General features: G+C 37.6%; 2 pseudogenes; both read left to right on the top strand.

Moving 5' to 3' along the window:
- The first annotated feature begins 1,059 nt into the window (after positions 1-1,059).
- On the top strand, positions 1,060-11,507 carry LOC149149974 (uncharacterized protein At2g39910 pseudogene; annotated as a pseudogene).
- Positions 11,508-16,104: 4,597 nt separating this feature from the next.
- LOC149149973 (putative eukaryotic translation initiation factor 5-1) lies at positions 16,105-17,337 on the top strand (annotated as a pseudogene).
- Positions 17,338-18,688: the final 1,351 nt, after the last annotated feature.

Here is an 18,688-nt window from a genome sequence, read left to right as displayed (position 1 = left end):
TTTTCCTGTTGTGGTTCCGCTGACACAATATGTGGAGCATTGTGAAGCACACAAATGTCGGTTTGAAGATTGTGAAAGAGCTCATCAAAAGTTGCCTTCCATATTAAAATTTCTATGGAGAGATTAGGGTTGCATAGGAAACAATCGATACATCACTACCGTCTTCAAGAGCATTGATCAACTATCTTTCTCTTCCAACTACATCTTGCATATTTTGTGGATAATTTTGCAGTGACTTAGGGGGATTCTTTTACCAATCTTGAAATTGATCACTAATATCGAGTAAGAGACTCTTCATACGATTTAACTTCCCTACCAGATTCTAACGTTTCTCATCCAACCAAATAACATTGTTTATTGGTTACATGAGTGGAGAAATAATGCTATTGTTGTTATTATTGTTGGAAATATGTTTTCATTGATGGAAAAGGCAAAGGTAAAGGTAATGGAAAAAGCAAGAAATGGTGACTGCAAATGCATTGGTAAATATGTTATCATTAGTGACAAAGGAGAAAGTAACAAAGATGGCAATTTCAAAGCCCTATAAATGGTGTTGTCATTATTGGAAAAGGAAAAGGCAATGGGAAAGGTGGAAATGAAAAAACATGGTAAAGGATCAGTCATAAGAAGATCAACATGGATGAGAATGGTGTAGAGAATTTGGAGCCAGTTTTAGAGAAGTAGATCATATTAGAAGTAGGTGGAACCCACACAGATAGAAAGAGCTCGAAAAAATACTTCCAAGGATATGTCAAAGATTGAAAATGGCCTCTTGTATCAAAAGATAGAGCCAATCAAATTTTGGTGATCTTAAGTCCATGATAACAGAGCTAAAAGGTGATGGGATGAGCCTTTGGTGCCTAGAAAAAGTTGGCAAAAGTTCCAAACCTGAAAACAAAGGTTGGAAGAGATTCTATAAAGAGCTCTTGGTAGACATGGTCGACAACGAAGCAACATGGAGCATTTCTATTGGTGCAGGAGGAGCCCACCTAACAACTCGGCCCAACAGAGTTACCCTTATTGTATAGTTATGGAGAAAAAGTCTTATTTTTAGTATGAATGGAGTGGGATGATGCCAGGTGATGATGCCATCCCGATGGACTTACCCCAACGAGGGGACCTTGGAGCATTGCATAAGGCACACATAGTGAAAGTGCCAAGAGATAGGGACCGAGACACACTAGATTGTGCAGAAAAGCAAGGATAATCATTTTTATTTGTTAAGGTTGAGCCCACTTGTAAGATTGGCCCGCTAAGGGCTAGCCTAGACGTATAACAAAGCTGCAAGCGAATGAGAGATGTCCCAACAGAAGAACAAAGAAAAAGCCATGAACCCTTGAAAGTATTTAATAAAGGAAAATGGTGAAAAATTAGCCTTGGAACCTTTTCCTCTCCTCTCTAATAGAGGACAGGTGGCAGAATTTGATTGGCCTTGACGACGACAGATGATGACATAAGTACCAGCCAATTAGAGCATGACACATGACAAGAAGATTTGGATTTTTTTTGGGCATCCGAAAGGCCCATGTTTGAGTGTGACATGTCACCTATCACAAATCGAAACGTAACACAGGTGAGGTTAGCATGATGTCATCCCGCTGGATGGAGCTTGACAGGTTGTTAATAGTGCACAGAAGGGATGCACCGAGAAATAGGCGTCGGGATGACAAGGTAGTTAACTCAGCCCAAAGAGATTTTCTATTAGCGCTTTATGTAATGGGAGGACCCCACCAGGATAACTCATCTTGTAGGATAGACCCCGACAGGTTTTTTAACAGAGCACAGTGGAAGCACCAAGAAGTGAGCGCTGGGAAATGGAGGATAGATAGACAATGCAACAAAAATCAATCAAAAGGAATCAGGGCAGTCCTCACAAGACATGTCTACCTGACGGATAGACGCAAATTATTTATAAAGAGGGCACAAGGGTAATGTGCTTGGATAAAAGGGGTTACGAAAAATCCCTGATCCTTGATCATTTCGCGTAGAAATAGACTGTGTGTAGTGGAATAAAAAGAGGCATAGGCTAATAGTGTCGAGCTTGGGAGCTCCGAACTTAATGCTAGTTTATGGTCATTTCACGTAGAAATGAAACCAATGGAACATAGGTATTAACAAATGATTTTGGCTCACAAAGGGCTTAAAAGGACTTAGTGCCCAAAAGCCTTGGCCAATGGTTGCAGATACTTGGTCCTATCCTAGAAGAATAGGTAAGGAGTAGAGAAAAAGGGGCTTAAGCTCAAAAATTGGAACTATAAGTTTTCCCAGTGGATTTAGTAGCTAAGACAAAGTTAAATGTAAACAAAATTAGAAGAAGCACTGCTAAAACATGTTAAAATGCCAAAATTGCTAAAATCAGCAGTTTAACTCAGAAATTGAGCCCAAAACAATAGATCAGAGATTGAGAAGTTAAGAGAAGATGCAAAAGAAAAAAATGAACATGACAAAGGAAAAAATTAGATACTCATGCAAAGATTTGAAGAACAAGATAACTAAAGTCCAATTCAACAATATTAGTCCAGAATTATTTATAAACAAAATTTGAGTAGCGAAATTATGAGGTTTCAAAGAGGAATGTGTGGACGAGATTTGTTGGTGCAACATGATGCATAATATTCTGGGTATGCATTAAAGGTGAAATAGAGAGCAATTGTAAGGCTCCATCCTAGGGTTCTCTAACAAAACTAAATTTCTCTAATTTTAAATACAATAAAACAGGAAATAACTTATTTCTAACTAAATTTCTAATTGATAGTTATTTACCATTAAAATTTATTTACCACAATTAAATAAGTAAACATTTCATTGCAATCACTTACATGATTAATCTATAAACTGAGGGATACCTATTCCAATCGCCTAGTTGAGATTCCCTTGAGCTCATGTTCCTACTGGGATGCTCCTCTTGACTACCCTACTGGATTTGCCTCCCATCCAACTAGGAAGTATTTCCTAGCCCATGAAACCTCCATAGGTTCCCTAGCCCTCTGAGCCCAAGTCCAACTAGATGCATTGTGTTCAAGTTAAACAAATAATCTCCTTCTCTCCCTTCTCTTTTCTTCACCTTCCTCTCAAAACAAAACCCCCCAAAACCACAACCAAAACCAAAACCAAAACCAAGATCAAGGATCCCCCTCTTCTCCCATCATCCTTCCCCATTTATGCCCCCTTCTCTTCTCCGCCTCAACCACCTATCATTAATTTCATAACTACCCCCTCATCCTTACATTTGACTTATCTTCTCCTAAGTAAATTTGAGAGGACATTTTGGGGATGAGATATGAATATATAATTTGGTAATTAATTGGAGAGGACCATGTCTTCTCCCAAGTAAATTTGAGAGGAAATTTTGGGGATGAGATATGAATATATAAATTAGAATAAATGGAAGGAGACCATATCCTATCAAAATTTAAATTTGAGGAGGTAGGTTGGGAATAGTAATAAAATTTATATCAGTATTACATTCATAGTTTCACCCATGTAGGTATGTACCAATATTTCTTGATAATTATAAGTCAATATTTTCAGGTAATTCAAACACTAGTAAAATTTGCATGATAAGATTAAGTAGGGCATTACATACACCCCTCCTTCAGAAAACTTCGTCTCAAAGTTAGAATGAAAAAAGATACAAGGAGTTCGAAGCACTTTGATAATAACGCATAACAAATAGAGAGAGAGTTATAGTAGTAAAATTTGATAAGTCAGACAATGACATCATGTCCCATCAAGAGTCTCCAACTAATCTATATCCTCCTATCCTTCCTAGCCTACTTCCGTTCCCAGCCTATCCATCCTTTGCTGCTATATACTGTGGCATCAGCTATACCAATCTAATGAATGATAGACCAATATGGTAGGAAGTGTCGACTATATCGACCTAACTTCCCCAGCAAGCAACTGTAAATCATCATCACACGTCTAAGGGAGTGTGTCCATCATTGCCCTCCCACGATTCTAGGTTTGGAGGTTGCACGGTGGGAAATACCTCCACCCTTCCTCACAACTAGGGTCAACACCCTAATATGGACCACACTACAGCACTGGTTGGATACTTGTCATCGAATAATCCAGTCAGGTAGTCTTGTCACCTTCCATTTACATTTTACCCATGTCATAAGAGTGCATATCCAGTAAATACAAAATGTAATAGAACAATGTACATCATACCTTTCCTCATTAGATGTCTCGACCTTCCCCAATGGAAGAGTAGATCTTGGCTATCATATCGTTCTTTCCAATCTGTAGGTTAGTTCTCATTCATGCATTTATATAAAAACAAGATATATATAGATAAGTGATATTAAACATTGTGTTATTAAGTCTAGTATCCACGTGTCAATTTTGTAGTTTATACTAGAAATAAATCATAATTTCACTAAGTCATTCATTAAATAAATCATATCCACTTAAGCCATACATGAAACAACAATAACTTTGATAAGTCATGCACTAGATAAATCATCACCATGTAAGTCATACATTAGGTCATACATCAAATATTTCCATCATCAATACCTAATCCATCAAAAGATTTATATAAGTAGTTTCACGTGTCCAACTAAATCCATCAATATCACATATTGTTCATAAATAAATAACATGGAACTGCAAAATAGAACCTTAGCAAAAAAGTGAGGGGTAGTCACGACGTATAGTCTCTTCATCCTCCCAGGTAGCAAATCCTAGGCTATACTTATCCCACTGGACCTTTACTTGGTCCACCATGCAATATCTGAGCTGTCGAACTCTACGGTCCAATATGCGTAATGGTTCGACCACTACGGTTCCCATGTCTGAGACCTGCAATTCCCTCCAATCCAGTTTGTGAGATTCATCAGAAACATAATGTCATAAAATAGATACATGAAAAACATCATGAGTTTTATGCAAATGGGGTGGCAGTACAAGATGATAGGAAAATAGTCCAATCTTCTCCTTGATCCTAAAAGGTCCTACGAACCGAGGTGACAACTTCGTCCCTTTCCCAAACTGAATGGTGCTTTTGTTGGGTTGGATACGAATAAAAACTTGGTCCCCTACTTCATAACTGTGATCAATCCTATGTGAATCAACATAACTCTTCTGTCTATCTTGTGCTTCCTTTAACATTTTTCGAATCTGTTTTACCTGTTCCTCCATTTCTTAAACTGATTTTGGCCCAACTATTACTTGGTCCTCCAAATTTTCCCAACTCAACGACGTCCTACATGGCCTTCCATATAGAGCTTGATAAGGAGGCATCCTGATTGAACTGTGGTAACTGTTATTATAAGCAAACTCTACCAATGGTAAGTACCTTTCCCACTGAGTCTGATTATCCATGACGTACATTCTAAGCATGTCTTCCATAACCTAATTTACTCTTTCAGTCTGCCCATCTATTTCTGGATGATATGCAGTGCTTAGGTTCAACTGAGTCCCTAGTGCTAACTACAAACTTGTCCAAAACCTAGATGTAAATCGAGAGTCTCTATCAGAAATGATATTTGTGGGTAACCCATGTAGTCGAATAACTTCACTTATAAAAACTCGTGCCACATCAGTAACATCATAAGTGTCTCTTACTGGAATGAAATGGGAAATTTTGGTCAATTTATCAACTATAACCAATATAGCATTTTGCCTCTATGACGTGAGTGGAAAACCCACAACAAAATCCATGGAAATTACCTCCCATTTAGAGATAGGGATGTCATGTGGTTGTAGGAGTCCCGTTGGATGGCAATGATCAGCCTTCACTCGTTGACATTAAAGACATTTGGTAACAAACTGGACTATGTCGTGCCTCATGCCTGCCCAAAAGAAGAGTTTCTTCATGTACGCGTACATCTTCTTCACTCTAGGATGTGCATAATAGAGTGCTCTATGAGACTCTTCGAGGATGGTCCTTCTTATACCCACTTCCTTAGGTATGTACATTCTCCCTTGAAGTCTCAATAGTCCATTTGGTTCAAGGACATATCCATCAAACTTTGGTTCTATCTGCTTCCCACTCTGGAGTGCTGAGATAACCTTTAGATACCAACTATCTTCAAAGAGTTTCTCCAACACACGTTCCCTCAAATTTACCTTTAAGGTTACTAGGGAGAAGGTTCGTGGTCTACTACTTAGTGCATCAGCCACCACATTCTACTTTCCCTTGTTGTATGAGATCTCAAAATCATACTCACTCATGAATTCGCTCCGCCGCCTTTGTCTAGCATTAAAATCCCTTTGAGTGAAGAGATGCTTCAGGTTTTGATGATCTGTTCTTAACTCAAATCTTCTCCCAACGAGGTAGTGTCTCTACACTTTCAAAGCTAACATCACTGCTGCTAATTCTAAGTCATGGGTAGCATACAACTCTTCATGTTTCTTCAATTTTCTAGATGCGTAAGCTATTACTCTGCCTTCTTGCATCAATACTATGCCCAATCCTTGCTTCGAAGCATAGGTGCAGACAATGAAGTCTTTTTCCATGTTCGGTACTCAAAGTATCGGTGCACTAGTTAGTAACCTCTTTAGTTATGTGAATGCAATGTCACATTCATATGCCCATTCATACCTAACCCCCTTTTGTTGTAATGTGGTGATGGGTTTTGCAATCCTCGAAAACCCTTCCACAAACCTGCAATAATACCTTACTAGCGCCATAAAACTACGCACCTCATGAGAATTTTTTAGTACTGGACAATCCATTATGGGCTTCACCTTTTCCGAGTCAACTGAAATCCCTTCTCCTAAAATGATGTGCCTAAGGTAATGAACTTTCTTCTGAAAGAAGGAACATTCTGACAATTTTCCATACAATTGATTTTCCCTTAAGCAAGTCAATACAACCTTTAGGTTCTTTTCATGCTCCTTTTCATTCTTGGAATACACAAGAATGTTGTCAAGAAAGACTTGCACAAATCGGTCCAAATACTTCCTAAGCACACCATTCATGAGGCTCATGAATACTGCTGGTGCATTGGTCAAACCAAATGGAACAACTACGAACTCGTACTGCCCAAACCGAGCTCGAAATAAAGTTTTTGAGATGTCCTCTTCCTTAATCCTCAATTGGCGGTATCAAGATCGTAGATCGATCTTTGAGAAAACCGTCACTCCCCTCATTTGATCAAATGGGTCATCTATTCGAGGTATCAGGTACCTATTCTTTATTGTGGCTCTATTCAATCCCTATAATCTATGCATAGCCGTAAGCAACCATCCTTCTTCTTGACAAAAATCATTGGTGCACCCCAAGGTGAAATACTAGGTCTGATAAATCCCAAGTCTAAGAGCTCTTTTAACTGCATCTGCAACTCACAAAGTTCTAGAGTTGTCATCCTATAAGGTGTCTTAGATATTGGTTCTACACCAGGTTTTAGGTCGATTGTGAAATCAATCTCCCTTACAAGAGGTAATCCAGGCAATTCCTTAGGAAAAACATCCTTGAATTCTGACAAAATTGGGTGTTGATCTAGGGAGGGTCATTTCTGGCCACTTATAGCCTCAACCACATATAGCTTGCAACCTTGTTGAAGACAACGTTTTACCTTCATCATGGATATGAATTGTAGCAACACTCCTCTTTTGATTCCAAAAATCTCAATTGGCCTACTTTCATCATCTAAACAAATCACCTTCTTCTTGAAACAATCTACCAAAGCTCGATGAGCTTCTAGCCAATCCATTTCAATAATTACATCATACGTCCCCAATGCTATGACGTATGCCTTCAACTTAGTCATACACACCCCAAGGTTTACCTGACATTGGTGAAAACTAGGTCCTACTAGTTGTTTTATCCCAGAAGCCATCTCGACTTGCTTAAAGTCATCGTGCTCATAGGCTGCCAACCCACATTTTTCTAATGCAACTAGTGAAATGAAACTATCTGTAGCACCTGAATCAAACAAAATTTTAACTTTTACTTTGTTTATCATACCTGAGGTTTCTACCATGGAAGACTGGTGTTCAACTTGTTGGTTATCAACTGCTGCATAGATTTGGTGGTGGCTACTTGCTCCCCCCATTGCTGCTTTTCCTTCTCTACGGTTGTGACCAGTTTGTAACTCAGGATAGTCACGCTGGTAATGAGGTTCCCTACATCCCCAACAATTGATGCGTGGTAGACCTTGAACTGAATGTTGTGGAGTACTTTGGAAAGAGTTCCTTCCCTTGGGACCTCTGCCCCTACTTGTTGCTCCTCGTGTATGACCTTGATTTGCATGCGCCCTTGAAGCTGTGGGTGAAGCTGCACTAGTAACCATTGAAATCCCCACTGTTGGTGCTCTGGGTACAACCCTATTTCCATATGGCGGTGGCCTCAAACTTCCTCCCCTAGGGAAGGTACGAGGGGCCTTCCCCATAAACCTTGGTTGGCGTGGAAAAATGGTTTTGTTCCCCCCCTTTATGTCTAAGTGTTCTTCCACATAACGAGCCTGTTCCACAGCTTTTGCAACTGAGGATGGTTTCCACATCTGCACCATTGCCTTAATCTTAGGGTTGAATCCATAAATGAAACGATCTGCTTGGCGCTGGTCAGTATCCATGTAGGAGACATAATTGACCAATTCCATGAATCTAATTTCACATTCTTCTACCATACGATTTCCTTGTACCAAGGCATGGAAGGCTCCTACTTGTTGTTCTTCATAATATGCTGGTAGGTACTTTTTCCTGAATCTCTCCTCAAATAATTCCCAAGTAACTATGACCGGAGTGAGGTGTAGTTGATGCTCTAAGTTACCCTGCCAATTCAGAGAACTATATATGAGTTGGAATATTGCTATTTTAGCTTTTGAATTGGAATTATAATCCCTTAATGTGAAGCACCTTCTCATTCCTTCTAACCAGGCTTCTGCACGTTCGCTGGCATGACCTCCTGCAAACTCCAGGAGCTTAATATTTTGGATTTCCCTAGTAATGTCCTCGATTGGAGGTCATCTATCAGAGTCTCTTGATCCCTCAAGATTTCATAACCCTGATGGAGGGTTCGCCACTTCCACTTCATTTGTTTCGCACTCTTTTAAAGTCTTATTAATTGCTTCTAGGGAACGAAAGATGAGAGTCAACTCTGGTGAAGGTAATGGGTTATTTGTAGGAGGTCCTTGTGATGACTCTCCTTGACCTTGATTTCTTTGCGTCCTCACCATTTTGAATTGTTCAAATATCTGTGTGATACACAAGACTCATTAATCCATCCTAGGACTTGTCCCTCTTAGCTAGCTCACATACATGTGTATAATGATTGTCATGAGTTTTTCTTTTACTATGCTCATAAACAAGCATTATTAGTACTGAGAAGATTCCAAAGGATCTACCAAATCCTCTCATGTGTGAGTTGTACATAACTTACAAATTTTCTCTTGAGACTCACTAGGGTACTGGTGCAATGTACTTGTAAGTCACGCTCTATCACAAATTGTTTTCTTTAATACCATAGCTATAATTTAATATTATGCTAATTAATAACTTAGTTTAATATATTCAAATAATTAAGTTAAATACTAATGTGAATAATACCATTTTTAGTCATGTCTTCCTTCTATGGCCATTAGTTGTTCCTTCCCACCCTTTATATTGTGTTTTTTAAAATCCTTTATGTCCATTTTATGAATCTTGGGATCTCCTATAGGACATATAAACAATTGGTCTCACCTCTTGAAGAGGCAGTGTCTTTGAAGCAAGGTTCCTAAGCAATTATGAATGCATATATATATATATATATATATATATTTGCAATAATTAGATTAAAGATGAAAAATTACATTACCAAATTAAATGTGACTTCTTACTAGCTTCATAAACAAAATATAAAATATTGTGGGATGAAAGAATGCCACTTTGTGATGTTAATAGAATGGAGAATGAAAATTAATATCACTTATATACTTGCAAAACAAATAAATCTAAATTTCAAAATGTATTTAACATATAATTTTCATAACTTCCTAACTCATCGAAACTAATGGAATTGAGAGAAGCTTTTAGGTCAATATTTGTGACTTAATTCCGATAGATTTTTATTTTTATTTTTGTACATGAGAGATGGTTGTGAGGTTGCAAGATTGAGCCATATATTGAATGAGTGGCGTAGCTTTGGTATGCACAAAAATGAGTTTAATCCATGCCTAGAGCAATGTGTTTCATACACAAACACTGTCAGACAAGTTTTCAATCTTCAAGGATCGAAGTTTTCAAAGACTCAGAAACACAGAATGAAGTTTTGGCTCAACCAGATGTGAAACTAAAGAAAAATAACAACGAAGACCAAAAGAGACCTATACAGATTCAAAGATTACAAGGGATGGCTAGTTGAATACTCTTTCAGAATACTGGAAATACTGTCTTCAACCCAACAAAATCATTTTGATGGGAAAAGTTCAGAAATAAAATCTGCTTTCTAGTCTCTTTTGCCAGTCAAGGATGGGCAGTGGTTGCTGAAAGACACTACAGAAACACAAAAAATGACAGGCTTATTTCTTTGTTGTGCAGCACTAACTTCATCCAATGCCAACATGGTAGCCCTGATGTCATGGATTCCAAAAAAATTGTAGGTTGTTGCAGTTGAGACAATTAGAGACTTATCAAAGGCTGTTTATTATGATCCTAAGAAAAACCCATTGAATGTTGTTGGCAATTATTCAATCTCATATAGTGACAAGCGTTTGGATTTGACAAAAATAGGGTTCGAAAAGAGATTAGTCATAAAGTTAATACCCATAATATTTTTGATGATAAAAGATGCCATTAAAAGTAGTTGCAATAATTTTAAGGACGATGAATTGGATGAAGACTTTTGTGGTGCATCAGTAACTCCTTCAATCATAGCATCACACCAGATGCGTTGGTGTTTGAAATAGATTCAACATCTATATATAGGACCATTATGTACATTTGTTATCCCTTGGGCATTTACAACCTTAGATCATTGGTCTCCTGAAGTGAAGGGTCAAGGTATGATAGCTCTTGTCCATTTAGCAAACAATCTGAATTCTACTGAGCTCTTTTGGTACAAGGATGTGATACTCGATGCAACTTGCCGAAATATATCTGGTCGTGAACAACTTTGGCAATCTGTAGTTGAAATTTCTGTGACACTTATCACTTGTATTGAGGGGAGGAACCCTCATGGACATTGGTATGGAGAAATATTCAATGAAATTCTTGGAGAGATGGAGAGGCATACTGGAGATAAGGAACGCCGCACCGTATGGCTCCAGCATATTGAGCCACTGATTGAGGGAATGGGATTGGTTATCCTAGCTTATTTCAGGCGTTTATTTCCCCTTTTCTTTGATTGGTTGCATGCAAAGGATGATGCTACAGTGATACCGGTTATTCAAAGCATTCTCACCATCACTAAGCTAATGTGGATGCGTAATACCCCATATGTGGAAATGTTGGTGGAAGAACTAGCGTTTGCATACAAGGGATCATTAGCACGGAAATACAGTTCTGATATTCGTACTTCTGTTGTTCAAGTCTTGGGAGAATTGAGGAGGCACACCAATAATTTGACAAATGCCTAAGCGAGATGTGTTATCTTGGACCACTGCGATATCTTGGTTATGCACACAAAGGGAATGGGGAGGAAGATTGGAGATTCATTATTATTTGCATTTCTAGATTCCTATAGCAAAAGCAATCATCAAAGATTCTCAAAAGATGAAGGCTAACAATGTAGAAAGGCGATGGTGTTTTAGATCCCAGGTCTGGGCATTGCAAAGATTGCACAAGGTTCTGACAGAATCTCTTCTAGGTATTCAAGGTAGTGATGCTTGCAAAGGCCTTGTTTGAGGTACCAGATGAGATTCCTCGATAATTAGTTGCTCTTTCACAAACAATGTCATTATCTCATGTCTCACTGCTAGCACCTGAGTCTGCTGTCAATTCATTCCCCATCAGGAATCACAAGAAACCTGAGAAAAATGAAAATGTAAATAATGAAGCAACACAGTGCTACATTTGCCTTGCAGAATATGAGGAAGGAGATAAAATCCAGGTTTTTCCCTATCACCATGAGCACCATATGGCCTGTGTTGATAAATGGCTAAAATAAATACACAGAGTATGATAAAATAAGTTCTAAATATCAATTATTGTCAATTTGATAATGTAGAAATGCATGTCTGTTTGCTATAATGTAGATTGCCTAGATTTTTTTGACTCTATGTTGAAACTTATTACGTTGATTGCTCTCTCTGCAGCACAGGCATCTCTGAGTTCTGCATCTTTTGCTAAATTCTGATTGTCTAGATTTTTTTCTTACTGTCTAAATTTGCCACATATATTTTATCTTCATCCAACTTGCATCCATTATTGCCCACATGTGAAATCTATAAACAATATCTTATGACATTGTGTGTGATCCCTTTTGTCGTATTTTAATGTAATGATTTTTTTATATTATCATTTGTGATTTATATGGAATTGTACTGTCAGGTTTTTATAATTCATGGCTAATCTTTTTCAGCACTTGTATGGTCCAAATTTCAAGTTGAGTCCTATCGGTTGTCAATCGCGTTCAACGTGGAAGACGTACAGGTTGAATATTCTTTTATGTCTGAAGCTGTTTGTTCATATTTGGGGCTGATTGGGTTGCTTGGCGAATATTGTCCTACATCAAAGAAAAGAACAAACAACTTCGTCTTTGTAGCAAATTTTTTTGGCTGTATGCAGCCAAAGCCAAGTCAAAAGTCGAGGTTGATTTGGGTTTGCAGTTGGATGCACCCATTTTTCCACGCACAAGGTGGAGTGTTAAAACATCATAGAGAAAGTCCCTTTTCCCAATAGGGATTTGGTGGCCTTTTACATACCCTAGTATCTAACTCTTGATAGAAATGGTTTTCAAAATACAAATTCACTCTTGCCTTTGTTATGAAACCAGCTCACAAAAAGATAGAAAAGATAGATAAACGCCTTAGAAATAAGCCTCTTTGAGGGGACAACCTCCTTCACATTACACAAATGAACAATTCTTGGATGATACCAATGACAAGACCTCCATTCTATATATAGGAGTCTAAGGGTCATAATATAATCAGAGCCGAAATAACAATAATAATGTAAGGGCACAATAATAACAATAGTGGGCTTCTATGCGGCACAATAATAACAGTATGGGGACTACATGGGTAGAGCAGTATAATAAGGGGGTTGTACTAATAACAATAAGGGGTTACACTAGTAGTATAGGGACCTAACATGCCCCTCTCCTTCAAAAAGTGTTTTCTTCAATGCTTGAGTAGTTCTTGATGCTTCTGTATCAAATTCTTGTCCTCCCATGTGGAATCTTCAGTGGGTAAGTTCTTCCACATGAGGAGATACTCTGAAATTGATCGATTTCGTAGCTGTCGGTTTCTTGTTTCTGTGACTACTCCAGGTTCCAATATTATCTTTCCTTCCTCGTTAAGTTCTGGCAATATTCTTTGAACTAGGATCTTTTGCAACTTTTGAATGAGTGGCCACACTTCTTCGTCCTTCTTCCATTCATCCCTTGCTTCGTTTATCCAATCTAGTTGGATAATAGAAATAACACAAAACAATGCTTCCACATCCTCATCCTCTCTTGAGAGTGCATCTACAACAACATTTTTCTTCCCTTTTTTGTAGATGATTTCAAAGTCATAACCCAACATATTTGTGACCCATTTTTTACTGTTCTTCTAAAGACAATCTTTGTTCTAAAAAGTATTTAAGACTATCATGATCCATTTTTACCTTGAAGTGTCTTTCCATTAGGTAAGGTCACAATTTCTTAAGTGCATGTAGTATTGCCAACATTTCCTTCTCATAAACAACTTGCTTGAGATGTAGCCATAAAAATACCGAATCTCCTACATCAAAACTTCTTTCACTACGATGTTGATATGCCTGTTTTTTCATTCAATTCTGCACCAAAGTGGCGTTATCCTTTAAAAGTTCAAGAACTTGTTGTTGATGCTCGATGTGATCTTTCACTGCTTGAATCTTTTTCTTCTTGATATGTCCTTCTATATTGAGAGTTTGAGGAGTGGTAATTTCTACCAATGCATTACAAGATATGGTCGAATTCATTTCTTGATGCTCGATGTGATCTTTCACTTCTTGAACAATTTTCTTCTTGAAATGTCCTACTATCTTGGTAGTTTGAGGAATGGTAATTCCGACCAAAGCATTACAAGATATGGTTGGATTCATTTCTTCTTTCTCGATGCGATCTTTCACTTCTTGAACCTTTTTCTTCTTGATATTTCCTTCTATCTTGAGAGTTTGAGGAGTGGTAATTCTTGACAATGCTTTACAAGATATGGTCAGATTCATTTCTTCTTTCTCTGGGGTTGGTTCCTGGTGTATATCCTCTTCTTTTCATGTTTCTTGATCCTTTTCTTCCTCCTTTTCATAATCTATGTAAAATAATTTCTTCTCTGCACACTTATGACTTTTAGTGTATTTTCTATCACAATTGTAACAAAGCCCTTTTTCTCTTTTTTCTTCCAATTGTAGTGGTGTAAACCTTGTAGGTTGTGGAAGGCTAGCAGAAAAAAAACTTCCATAATTATAGTCGTGAGTGGTTGGATTCCTTGTTTCCATAATTTCGCTTTCAATTTTTCTTACCAACCTGAATGTCTTCTCCAATAAATTAGGTTCCCAAAGATGAACCTCATGTGGAATGTTATCCTTTAAAGTCCCTATGAAGAAATCAATCCTTTACTTATTTGGAATATTATTTACCCTTATATTCAATTTTTTAAATTCCTCAATGTGCTCTTCCATTGAACCCTTTTGTTTGAGATATATCAATTGGCTAAAGAAGGTGTTTTCTTCCGTGAAAATTGACCAAGTGACAAGTGCTTTACGAGAACAAAGCCATTTATACCATAAAAATTGGTTTGGTTCTAAATATAAAGATGCAATATGTACCTTTTGTAACAGTTGAACCTCATGTATATCAAAATATTTCTCCATCTGTAGTATCCAATTTACCGGATCCTTGCCATCAAACTTCCTCATATCTCTTTTTCTTGATTTTAGGAGCTCACCCTTGAATATGTTGTATCTCTAAAATTTCTGATCTCCAAGGTTTGTAATTGCAACCTGTGGTATCCCTCTGCGTCCTATTTCCAATGCCATAAGTCTGATCTAAATTGGATTCTCCAAGAAAGAGTTATGCCCTATCTCCCAAGATGACCTAATTATATACTTTTTTAGTAGAGAGAACTTGTACGAAGTGACACGTATCACTGTTTCAACCTTTGGATTTGAAAAATACAAACAGAAAACTACAGTCCGTCTTAATTTTGTAACTTCTTACGAAATTTCAATCTGATGCTCTGAGAGACAGTTATGACGATTTTCCCAGGGTCACTTGTTTGGGATGTAATTTGGGAGCCTGCAGAAACCCTAAATATCTTGGACTGTATCTCTGAAAATATAGCAAAACAAGATCTGAAATTTGGGCCCAAGCTTCCTCACGATCTTGGCTCAAATGGGTTTTCATTTCAGATTCTGAGCCTTCGTAAAAGCCAAATTATAGCTAAAATTCCATGATGACCTATTTGAGATGAAATTATGGTGCTTGCAAAAACCCTAACTTCCTCAGATCATATCTCTGAAAATATAGTGTGACAAGATCTAAAATTCGGACCCAAGGTTCAAACCGATTTCTTCTCAAATGGGTTTTGGTTTTATATTCTAAAACTTTATAGTGCAAAGGTTATAGCGAAAATTCCATGATGACCTATTTGGAGCAGAGAAACCCTAGAATCCAAAGCTCTGATACCAAACGTTATGAAACTAGCTCACAAAAAGATAGAAAAGATAGATAAATGCCTTAGAAATAAGCCTCTTTGATGGGGCAACCTCCTTTACATTACACAAATGAACAATTCTTGGATGATACAAATGACAAGACCTCCATTCTATATATAGGATTCTAAGGATCATAATATAATCAGAGCCGACATAACAATAATAATATAAAGGCACAATAATAACAATAGTGGGCTTCTATGGGGCACAATAATAATAATATGGGGACTACATGGGCACAACAATATAATAAGGGGGTTTTGCTAATAACAATAAGGGGTTACACTAGTAGTATAGGGACCTAACATCCTTCCACTTAATCACTGATTAGAAAATATGGCTCTTCTAAATATTGGCGAGGGCAATAAAGATGATGCCTTTTACAGGTATAAGATGCCTATGCTGATTACAAAAATTGAGGGATGAGGTAATGGCATAAAGAAAAATCTTGTCAATATGGTAGATGTGGCTAAATCTCTTGTCAGACCCCCTTCATATACAACAAAGTATTTCAGTTGTGAACTGGGTGCACAATCAAAGTTCGATGAAAAATCCGGGACTGCTCTTATCAATGGTGCTCATGAGAGTGCTAAACTTGTAGCTTTGTTGGAGATTTTTATCAAGAAGTATGTGCAGTGCTATGGATGTGGTAATCCTGAGATAGAGATCCATATTTCAAAAACGCAAATGATTTCACTGAAGTGTGTTGCATGTGGATATGTTTCGGATGTTGATATGAGGGACAAGCTTACTATGTTTATTTTGAAGAATCTGCCAGAGCAAAAGAGGGGAGGCAAAGATAAGAAGGCCATGACAAGAGCAGAAAAGGAATGTTTGAAAGTAGGAGAGGCTATTGATGAATAAGCTAAAAAAATCCAAGAAATATTCCAAGAAAAAGAGCCACGAGGTTGCATCCAAGGTTGCTAAGTAGAAAACTAGTTCTGACGAAGACCGTTCTCCTCCCGGAAGCCATATTGATGAAAACGAGGAGCCGGATGGGAATGATGATGTAAAATGGGCTACTAATACTCCTATTGAAGCCACACAACAATGTATCAGATAGCAGTTGATAGCTTCTACAAGTGAAATGGTCATGTTGGATAGCCAGGAAGAACAAAAGTCTAAATCACCAAAGAAGCCTTCAGGAAAGAATGAAAAGGTTGAGCTTGATAAGAAATCTCAAGCTGAAAATGGTGATGGGGTGTCTAAGAAGCCTGTCAAGAATGAAAAGGGTGAACTTGATAACAAAACTCAAGCTGAAAACGGTGATGAGGTATTTGAGAAGCCCATTCAATAGGATATTGAGGAAGAGATTGTTTTGACCAAATTGAACACATTGAGAATTCGTGATGAGCTTCTCCTTGCTTTCAAGGAGTGCTTGAAGATTGGAGATTCTCCAAAACAATTACAATCCTACATACAATCTTCAAATGGTTCTCCCAGGAAATCATGAATGACTATTTTGAAGCTCTTTTCGAGGGCGTTGGAAGAGGATTTTCAAAAGAGGCAGTGGAGAAAAAAGTCATTAAATTAGTCTTAAATGAAATTAGTTCCACATATTTTTTATAAAAAAAATTAGCGGAGATTTGTGTCTAGTGGGTCTTGGGTCCAGATTTTGAACCCGCTCTGATACCACATGTAAGGCTCCATCCTAGGGTCCTCTAACAAAACTAAATTTCTCTAATTTTAAATACAATAAAATGGGAAATAACTTATTTCTAACTAAACTTTTAATTGATGATAATTTACCATTAAAATGTATTTCCCATAATTAAATAAGTAAACATTTCATTGCAATCACTTACATGAGCAATCTATAAACATAGGAATACCTGTTCCAATAGCCTAGTTGAGATTCCCCTGAGCTCCTGATCCTACTGGGATGCTCCTCTTGACTACCTAACTGGATTTGCCTCCCAGCCAACTAGGAAGTATTTCCTAGCCCAGGAAACCTCCACAGGTTCCCTAGCCCTCCGAGCCCAAGTCCAACTAGATGTAATGTGTTCAAGTTAAACAAATACCCTCCTTCTATCCCTTCTCTTTTCTTCACCTTCCCCTCAAAACAAAACCCTCCAAAACCACAACCAAAACCAAAACCAAAACCAAGATCAAGGATCCCCTTCTCCTCCCATCACCCTTCCCCTTTTATGACCCCTTCTCTTCTCCACCTCAACCACCTATCATTAATGTCATAACTACCCCCTCATCCTTACATTTGACTTATCTTCTCCCAAGTAAATTTGAGAGAACATTTTGGGGATGCGATATGAATATATAATTTGGTAATTAATTGGACAAGACCATGTCTTCTCCCAAGTAAAATTGAGAGGACATTTTGGGGATGAGATATGAATATATAAATTGGAATAAATGGAAGGAGATCATATCCTATCAAAATTTAAATTTGAAGAGGTAGGTTGGGAATAGTAATAAAATTTATATCAGTATTACATTCACAATTTCACCCATGTAGGTATGTACCAATATTTCTTGATAATTATAAGTCAATATTTTCAGGTAATTTAAACACTAGTAAAATTTGCATGATAACATTAAGTAGGGAATTACAACAACCTTAGTGTCTCAAAGGCGTTTGAAAAGGAAAAGAGTGGATTAGTGATTGATTTTGCAGGTATGTATGGTTGGTGATTTGATCATTTAGGCGTGTTCAGTGATGCAAAATTGTTGAAGGTGATTTTTCTAGTAATAAGAGAATTTTGAAGGTGTTTGCATCAATAATTAGAGATTGTGAAGGTGTTGGTGATTGAGGAATTCAGTTATTTTGAAAGAAGAGAAGGCCTATTGATCTCAGTTTGAAAATGGATGAAAAATGGATCAGCGGGGCTAGCAAGTGGTAGCTTGTAGATTATTGGTAGTAGCTCCTTGGAAAACAGTCAATTTATCAAATGGAAAAGGTAAA

This window comes from Pinus tabuliformis, chromosome 9 (assembly GCF_031772625.1).
Source record: "Pinus tabuliformis cultivar Carrire ecotype Pingquan chromosome 9, CPIR1, whole genome shotgun sequence".
Taxonomy (NCBI): Eukaryota; Viridiplantae; Streptophyta; class Pinopsida; order Pinales; family Pinaceae; genus Pinus; species Pinus tabuliformis.
This window is presented reverse-complemented; position numbering and strand designations above follow the sequence as displayed.